Genomic DNA, 9,621 nt, shown 5'->3' with positions numbered 1-9,621 from the left:
GCTCCACACAGGACCACCCCAAAGTGAGACCCGATGTCTGAGAGCATTGTTCAACACTTGTTGACCTCCGTCAGGCTCGGTGCCATGAGCAGTGCCCTGGGCAGCTGTCTCAGTAGCCAGCCACCCCCTCAGCGCAGCGCCTGAGGCGCACGGGGCTCGGCGGGGCGGCCCGGGAGGGGAGGACGGCGGGGCGAAGTGGCAGCTCCCTCAGAGCTGTCTCCCCGCCGCCTCGGCCGCATGTCGTGGCATTTTTGTGTCGGGGCTTTTTCATGTCGTGCCCTCGGTCTCTCGCCGCGGGTGAGATGCTGCTCCCCAGCGCAGACCCCTTGCGCGCGGGGCCTGCCCGCGGCGGCGGCGGGAGGGAAACCCCAACCCCAAAGCCCTCCCGGCAGGGAGAGCTCGGGGTGAGGGCCGATCCGGCACCGACAGTAAACACACGCCGGAGGAAACGCTCTGGTTTTAGCCATGAGCAGCGCGGCCAGGTTCACAAGGCGTCACGCTGGAGCTCCGAGTTCGGCGGCGTTCCGAGGCCGTTGTGGCGGTTGTGGAGACGGCCCCGGCTGAGGTGGCTGCTGCTGTCGCTGCTGTCCCCTCTGTCCCTGCTGTTGCCGCTGTTGCCGCTGTTCCCGGACCTTGGAGACCCCCGGCGGCTCCCTGTGCCAGGCCCTGTGGCCCCGGGGAGCTGCCCGCCGCCTCGTCGGCCAGCCCGGCAGCAATCCTGCCAGCACAGAATAGCCCACTGCGTTTCAGGGTAAAGTGACGATTAATTTCTATTTCCTGGCCTGGGTGCTGCTTTCTTCTTTAAGGAAGCTTCAAGGTTAAAGGTTCAACTCAGTTATGTCAGGGTTCAACTCCGTTTCGTGAAGGGGCTCTTGTACGAAAGCTTAAGCTGGGATTGACTCTCTGCTAAGCGGAGGCCAAACGTGGACCTACTGAGAAGCAGGTCCTAAGTGATAACATTTTCTAAAGAGACTGCTAAACACATCTGAAGAGTGCTGCTGCAGAACTCTGAATGGGGGGATAGCAACTGTCTTAAGTGATCTGGAATCTTGAATTTACTTTTCAATGGACAAGAGGTGTGTCTCTCAAGGCAAACAAAGAGAGGAGTAACACCCTCTCTTGTCACTCATGTCAACATAAATTTATGCTCAGAGCGTAGGTGTAGGAACAGCATCGGTATGTATATGGAACATCGGGAGAGGAAGCTCTATCGGTATTTACAGTTTTTCTACTACCTTGCCAGAGAGACGTCATCTCCAAATGAGAAATGGATGTATTTTGAAACAGTGGTGGTGGATCGGATTTCTTCTTTCTAGTGTTAATATTTGCTCTTGAATCGTACTTAATAGCTGGTAACACCTCAATCAGTTGTCAAAAATAAACTTAAAAATGTGTAAGGCTTATCTCATTGGTCAGTATAAAGATCAAGGTCTTCCCTTCCCTTCCCTTCCCTTCCCTTCCCTTCCCTTCCCTTCCCTTCCCTTCCCTTCCCTTCCCTTCCCTTCCCTTCCCTTCCCTTCCCTTCCCTTCCCTTCCCTTCCCTTCCCTTCCCTTCCCTTCCCTTCCCTTCCCTTCCCTTCCCTTCCCTTCCCTTCCCTTCCCATTTTCCCCAGTATTGTTTTTCTGTTCTCCTTCTCACTGCAGTCTTGATTTTGTTTCTTGTCCCTTAAGTATGTTTCCAATGTGTTGCTGAAACATTTTCCCTTTCAATCCTAAAAAAGGAGCTGTCACTGGTGAAGATCGGAGCTTATCCCTGAGCCCAGGAGCTGTCACCTTAGTCTTCCAATCGGACAAGGACGACTTCATTTCTCATGTAAATGCATTTGTCAGGTTTGCGTATTGTTTTTTCAGGAATGGAAAGTGTGTATAGAATGGATTTAAAATCAATTTTAAATGTAAAACGTCAAGGCAAAAAAGTTCTAATTACAACCTCTGCACACAATTTGCCAGCTGTGGGACTAGGAGTTTTCTTATTTACTGTGTTTTGTTTAACGTGTCTGAAGTTTAATGGACAGCAATCAAGGCGTGCTAGAAATCTGAAAGCACTTTATGCTTTGTTCTCTCCGTCATTTTGGTATAACAAACTAGCTTATGTTTTAAACCCTCCATGAGGTTAGTGGTTTCCCTAAAGGTAACAAGTCCCTGTGTGCTACAGTAAGACAGTAACAAAACATGAAGTATAGAAGTTCATCCTGTCATTATTCAGCTTCTGCCTATGGACACACAACTACGCTTATTTAAAGCGGTATCACCTTGAAACCTAATCAGCATTTTAAAAAGGACTTTGTAGCAGTTATTGGCTTTTGTCCTGGAGGGCTGAGGTTTGTTTTGTTTTGTTTTACATTCAGCATTTCCGTTTCTAGCTTACATTCCCCTGTTGTTTTGCATGAGGAAAGCGTGCAACTTTAGAAAGGAGAACGGAAAGAGCTGCTTTTTAGTCTAACTTTTCAGTTTGTCGTAGGAGTTTTAAATGTGGTAGGAGTAAAACACCAGAAGTACTGCTGCCAAAGTTATATTCAAACTCGTCTTTCTTGGAGAAGCAGAAGAAGCCCAGGGAGAAATGAATTTGCAAACATGCTCTTCATGCTCTCCTTTCCCAAGATTTCTCTGAGATATAGCCCATCCTCTGTGGGTTTTGAGGTATATGGTTCCCAGGAGTGAAAAGGAGGGCCAAACATCTCTCCTCTTGGATCTCAGCATGCCAGGGCTTTGGTGTACTGCCACTTACAGCTCCGCTTTTTCACCTGGAAAAAGCGACCGCATGATGTATACTGAGGAGCCCTCACAAATTAACTTGCTATCAACAAGTGACGCCCAGAAAAGGTGTATTTAAAAGCTAGGCTCATTATAGAATCACAACAAACCCCTCATGACTGGTGCAGTAGACAGTGAGGTAGAGGGCGAGCCCTGGAAAGACAGAAGAAAAGTAGCAGTGAGTTCTGGGTACCTTTGTGCAGACGAAACAGAAAAACGCAGGCAGTGAAGTAATAGTGTTCCGTTACTAATGCCAGCAATAGATAATTGCAACAATTATCTATTAGATCATAGGTACTAATTAACAGATAATTGCGCAACTCCGGAAATCAATAAATAACTGATTCCCCTCAGAGAATGTCTTCTACATTTTTATATTAAAAAGACTCCAGAGTTGTAATGGATTAAAATCCTACGGAAGGGAAAGAAATGGCATCAGCCACTAGTTCTGCAGAAGCGAAAAGTAATACTGATAGAGTTTAGATGGAAATTTTCACTTTGTGTGTTTAGTTTGGGGATTCTTTTTAAATCATTCATACCAGCGATTTAGTTCTTAAGGCTGTTTCTTTGAGATTAAGTGACAGGACTTCTGTTACTCTTTTCTTCTTGGAGTGCTTCTTGATAGTCTTACGTCAACCAGAACTTCTGTCTCTGTCGCAGATGTGAACAATGACCGTAGCTAAGAAGCCCAAATCTTCAAAGCCTAAAAAGCCCTCTTCAAGGCGGTCTGGCAAATCCAAGAAACCAAGTCCTAAAATACTGATGTCACGCACCGCCAACTGGGGCCGGATAGTGCCTGCAGAAGATTCAAGCCAAGTCTCTGTGGCCCAAGGACGTGGAGGTGCTATTTACTGTAGATCATCTGAAAAATCTAAGGCTTTTGCCCCAAGAGATCTAAGTAAGTGTGCGTTCTATCCTGCCTCCATTGTCTTCAAAGCAAAAGTAGAAAATGCAGTTCTTACTTGTTGCACTGATAGAGAAGGGGACTACTGTGAAGAAAGACTTCAAAAGCGAATCCCCTAAGGCAACTGAAGTGACTGATGTTACAGAAATTAATTTTGATATATTTACAGTCAACAGAGAAATACGGGGAGCTTTTTGTAATGCACAGATTCCTCCATGTCTTTTCTGTTTTGCAGAGAAAAGTGTTTGATTGTTGCTATTCACAGCTTCCATTTTTCACAGGTTTTTTGAAGGATAACATTGCTCAGGAAAAAATCTGGTATCTGTAGGGGTACCGTCATTCCTAGTTCCTAGTTTTTACGTTTTTACCGTATAATTTCAAGTCTAAGTTTGTGGTTTAAGTTATAATAAGGAAAAAAACAGTAGTTGAGTTAATCAGGTTAAAGATTATAGATGGAGAGGAACTTGGCGTTAGGTGCTACAAACAGAATGGCAGTTAGCCTTGCCTTAGAAGAATTAAAATGGTTGACTAAAATTGTTTTTTTTTTTGTTTTTTTTTTTTTCCCCAAAACATTGTGTTGACCAGCCAATTTGAATTTGGTGGTATTAAAGCTGTCTGCAATAAGTTTTTCTGGTTTGGATTGTAGCTAGCTCCTCTAGGTGCTCCTGCAGAATAGTATTTTTTTAAATACCTTTCTTCGAAACAAACAAACAAGATCTCTTTTTAAATTTAACTTTCTTGCAGTCGTTAATGATGGAATTGCTCCGCCACAGAGCATTCTTTTTCCACCTGAGAAGATTTGTATGGATTGGCGAGAAACACAAAGTGTTGGAGTTGGCCTGTACAATCTTGGCAACACATGTTTTCTTAATGCTACTCTACAGTGTTTGACCTACACACCCCCACTTGCCAATTACATGCTTTCTCTTGAGCACAGCCAGTCATGTGAGTACTTTCTAACAGTATTTTGAATCTGTTGGATAGCTCTGAAGGTGAAAGAACAGCAGTGATTCTGTGAGATAAGCTTATTTGCCTGATTTTACCTGTAGCAGCTGGCTTTGAGCACTGTATTAGCAGTGGGCTCCGAATAGCATATGGAGTGCAATTAATGCACCATGTTTTATTTATTTAGTTAGTTATTTGTTTGTTTGTTTGTTTGTTTGTTTATTAAAGGATCATTTATTGCTTCATGGGAATAATGAAGTGCATTGGACAGTAATGCATTTGGTAGTAATTTTAGAGAGTAATACATTTTGCAGCCTGTGGAGTTCACATTCCTGTCAGCCTTTACAACTGCGACTTTGCAGTAGTCTTTTAGATTTCTCATCACAACATGCATTTGAATACAGGCTTAGTGGATATTTTTCTTCTGTCAAGTTGTGTGAAATGAAATGTTACAAGACTGTTGGGACATTGGCATCTTGGGAGAATAGAATGTAGCAAGGAGAGTGGATATTGTATCTATAGTTTAAATTGTACTTAGATGTTTGTAGTTCTGGATATTTCGCTGGACTGGGATGCTTTGCTCTTTCACTCTTCAGGTCATGAACAAGATTTTTGCATGATGTGCACGATGGAGACTCACATTAACCAGGCCCTGCGTTGCACTGTTGATGCCATCGAGCCTACGCATGTTATCAGTAATCTCAGTCGTAAGTGGCTTCAGATGTGTTTCTTTTCGATAGCTTGTAATCTTCAAATAATTATTTGATGTGTCTAAGTGGTTTTAACACTCCAATGAAGAGAGATTTTAGAAATACAAGAATGATTTCATTTTTAAATGAGGTCAATACTATCATCTTCTTATTTAGGAATAGGACAACATTTCCGTTTTGGCAGTCAAGAAGACGCACACGAGTTCTTGCGCTATACTGTTGATGCTATGCAGGAAGCGTGCTTGAACGGAAGCACCGAGTAAGCATAAACAAGTTCACTTTCATACATTCTCTAGCACCTTCTAGTCCTTTATTTACTCTCAGAAATGATCTCTAGCACCTTTTAGTGCCTTATTTACTATCAGCAACGCAAGTCTACATCATCCTTGGTTTTCATCAAACTCTTTGAAGAGTTAATTCTGTGCCTTAAATCTTCTGAGGTCTGATTATAATTTATTTCCAGATTGGACAGATCTTCTCAAGCTACCACCATCATTCATCAAATATTTGGAGGATTTCTAAGATCGAGAGGTACTTGAAAAAATATTCCTGTCCTTAGAACTGATCTGTGTCTTTTGTCGGTAGTAAAGCAGTCTGTAGTTTGTCTAAAGTAGTATCTGTCAACAACTTGAATTTGGACAGTTAGTCTCCTTCACATAATGTTAAGCATTTATATTTTGTTTCCAGTGAAGTGCTTGAATTGCAAAGCAGTTTCGGATACGTATGAGGCATTTCTTGATATCACTTTGGATATAAAGGTAAGATGTTTTCTAAATATAATTCATGATGTTTAAGTACATGCATAACTTTCTAAATTAAACTTGTTTAACTTAAAAAACCAAACCACATATAATGTTAAAACGTAAGAGCTTGGTGGTGCTAAGGAAGTGGATTGGACTTTGTCCTTCCGTGGAACCCATGTAAATAGTCTCCACATTTGCATTGGGTTTAAGGGGAAAGAATTCTCTTTCTGCAAAAATTATAATGCTGTCATACTTCTTTGTTGTTCTACCTCAATATACATCTAATTGTTAGACTGATGAATTTGTCCCCAGTATTGATGACAAAGCACACTGTAGATGCTGTCTAGGCTACTGGAAAAGTATTTGTTCCAAAGTCAAATGCCTTCCAGGTGAGGTCAATGCTGAGCATGCTCTTTCTGCCTCCTTCTTCACAGTGCTCCTAGTAGATCGCTTGAGTATGTTAGTAAGATTCTCTTATAAACTACTAGTATGTCTCTGGAATTTTGAATTACGGTGACTTTGCGCTCTTCTTTCTCGCTGCTCTAGGCGGTTTCGTCTGTTAGCAGAGCTCTGGAACTCTTTGTGAAACCTGAAGAGCTGGATGGAGAGAATTGCTATAAATGTAGCGAGTAAGATTTTGACGAATTAGGTCTTAATCCTAGATGTCAGTTTTCTATGTTGCATGACTCTGTTGGACTACCTCTAAACTTTGGATCTACTTACAAGTTTTGTGGAAGTTTATAAAAGACTTGGATTTTTGTTTCCTTGGAGGGGGGAAGTCTTGTTCATAGGCATTCCCTATGGGTTTGCAATTCTCTGGCTTGTATTTTGCCATCAGAATTCAAAAAGAGCTACTTTTGTTCTTTCTATTTATTAGCTCTCGACAGTACTTTTCTTGATGTAAACTGCCCAGTTTCCGTTGTTCTCTGGGCTAGTGGCTAATTTTCACTGCTTACACCGTAGGTCCTACCTTGGAGCGGGCAATGTGTCAAACTGAACTATTTTGTTTCAAAGGATGGCAGATGGTTTCAGTGTCTTTCCAGACAAGCTCAGTACATGAAGACTTCCTACTGTTAAATGTCTCCCTCCTGTAGAATGACCATGTGCTTCTGTTGTATTTTTGATGTTGATAGTCGACCTATGTTGGAGATTATTTGCAATTTCTAGCCCTGGGGACCAAGGCTCTCTCGTTCCGCTTTCAGTATTTGTATTTCCCTTGAAAGCTGAAAGAATGTATCCAGGATTGGAGTTCAAATAGCCACTTTTGTAGACCAAGAAATGGTACCTTGCCATCCAACCTGGTCATACCCTTTTGTGAGAGATTCCTGTTCCCGCTATGCTCTGAGTTGTTGGGAAAATTGACCTTCTTCTGTGTATTAACAAACCTGACACGCAGTGCATGGGTTTATGAAAAGAAAAAAGACCAACCTATTATGCAAGTAAATATCATTCAAATAGCATAGGCATGCGTGAGACATTAAAAGGAGTTTGTTTTGGGGGCGAAAAAAGAAGATGCCTTCAAACACTTATCTCTGCTTGGTTTTAAGGTGTAAAAAGATGGTTCCTGCATCCAAGAGATTTACCATACACCGTTCTTCCAAGGTTCTCACAATATCACTGAAAAGATTTGCAGATTTCACAGGTGGAAAGATCAACAAGGTATATTTACCACTGTAATGCAACTATATCATTGTGTAATGGGACATCCCCCAAAGCTGAAAGTTGTTAATATTTTCAGACAATAATTGTAGACTAACGACTATGGCTTATTCTTTCTCTTAATATCAATAAAGTTCCCGCTTGACAAGAAGCATATGCTTTCCTCTGAGAAGGCTGATTCATCAGGAAACAGTTCTCTGCAACTTCTAGTCTTAACCGTTGTTTATGGGAAGACTTATTTGTAGTGAATCAAGAAATATATTCGAGAAATATATTCTAGAAATCAATTCTAGTCTGTGTTTTTTGGAAGTGTTTTTCTCTGGCTAGTCCACGAAGTACTCTGGGATAATTTTTCTATCTTCTTGATGTCTCTTTAGGAGGTGAAATATCCGGAGTATTTGGACCTGAGAGCCTACATGTCGCAGTCAATGGGAGAACCACTGCTCTATGCCTTATACGCGGTGCTGGTACATCACGGTGTCAGCTGTCACTCAGGACACTATATATGCTATGTAAAGGTAGAAGTCAACAGCATTTCTAACAGGGTAAAGGTTGTGCTGGCAAACCAATTAAAGCATGACTAGCAGCTACTGTTTCTAGGGAAAAAGATTTCATTATATTTTTATTTGACATGTGTGTATTTTGTTCCTATCCGTGATTTCAATTGGAAAACGTGCAATTCACCTAAAGAAATCGTTGTCTTTATTTGCAGGCTGGTAATGGACTTTGGTATCAGATGAATGATGCTAAAGTAGTGCGTACTGACATTAAAAGAGTTCTTGGTCAGCAAGCTTACATACTTTTTTATATCAGGTAATAACAAATCTTAAATTGTGTTCAGAAGAGATTTACTTTCCTGTTATTGATATTTTTCTGTTTTGCAAGTGTTTTTCTTGCTATCCCAGGAGAAGATTATTATTTGTCTAATTCAGTTCTGTCTAACCTGAAATTCTCTGTGTCGTTTATTATCTTTTGTTGCTTGGCCTTAAACTGCAGCACTTGTGTAAATTGCTATCTATGTGTTATCTGTAGCTGGCTACTTTAGAGAAGGAGAGAAATGAAGGTCATCTGTGGTGTAAGAATGAATTATTGCTCTGCAAGTGATAGTCTTAGTAGGAAGACTGTTCTCTACTTTTCAGTCTGTAGTCTTGGCGAAGCCTTCTGTAGAGAAGGCTTCCATATCGTATGAGCTGTTCCTCTAAAATGATAGGATGGGATTTAATCCAAGAGTAGGCTGAAAGAAAAACTAAACTACGATCACTGCTCTTTTCTGAAGGCGCTATGATTTGACACTTGGAGAACGTGCGTTTTACTTGCCAGCACCATCTTATCCCTGTTCATTCCCTCCTGGTCAGCAGGGGGCTAATAGTAAGCAGGCTGGATTTCTGGGACCACGACTTCTTCCTCATATGATTAAGGTAATTCAGGGAAGCGGGAGGGCAGATAACGGCACCAAACTGCTAGTGGGTTTGGGGTTTGGTGTGGGGTTTTTTGTTTGGTTTTAAGCATCTTTTTAGGTGTTAAGACCATGTGTAGAAACACTCAGTAGGAGAGTTTTGTGTTTCAAAATGTTACATGCAGTGTTTGCGTTAATCCATCTTGCAATTTCTTCTTTTTAAATACAGAATTCAAGCCGTTTAAATGGAAATGGATCCATAAAAGAGGACACAAAGACCACTGGTGTCACCCTAAAAAGGCCATCTTCAGCACCACCAATGGCCTGTGTTCAAAACCAGGCAATTACCAGGCCTTCAATGACTGATACGTCAAGAAAACAGAAGATCACCATCAGTATTCACAATAAATTGCCTGCTCGTCAGACTGTGTCACAGCCTGACTGTCTTAGCAGTGCTGTGGAGGATGAAGATCTCTACCAGGCTGTTCCTTCATCCACAATTACAAATTC

The sequence above is a fragment of the Aythya marila genome (genome assembly GCF_965140915.1).
Source record: "Aythya marila genome assembly, contig: HAP1_HAP1_SCAFFOLD_258, whole genome shotgun sequence".
NCBI lineage: Eukaryota > Metazoa > Chordata > Aves > Anseriformes > Anatidae > Aythya > Aythya marila.
Note: the sequence above shows the minus strand (reverse complement) of the source record.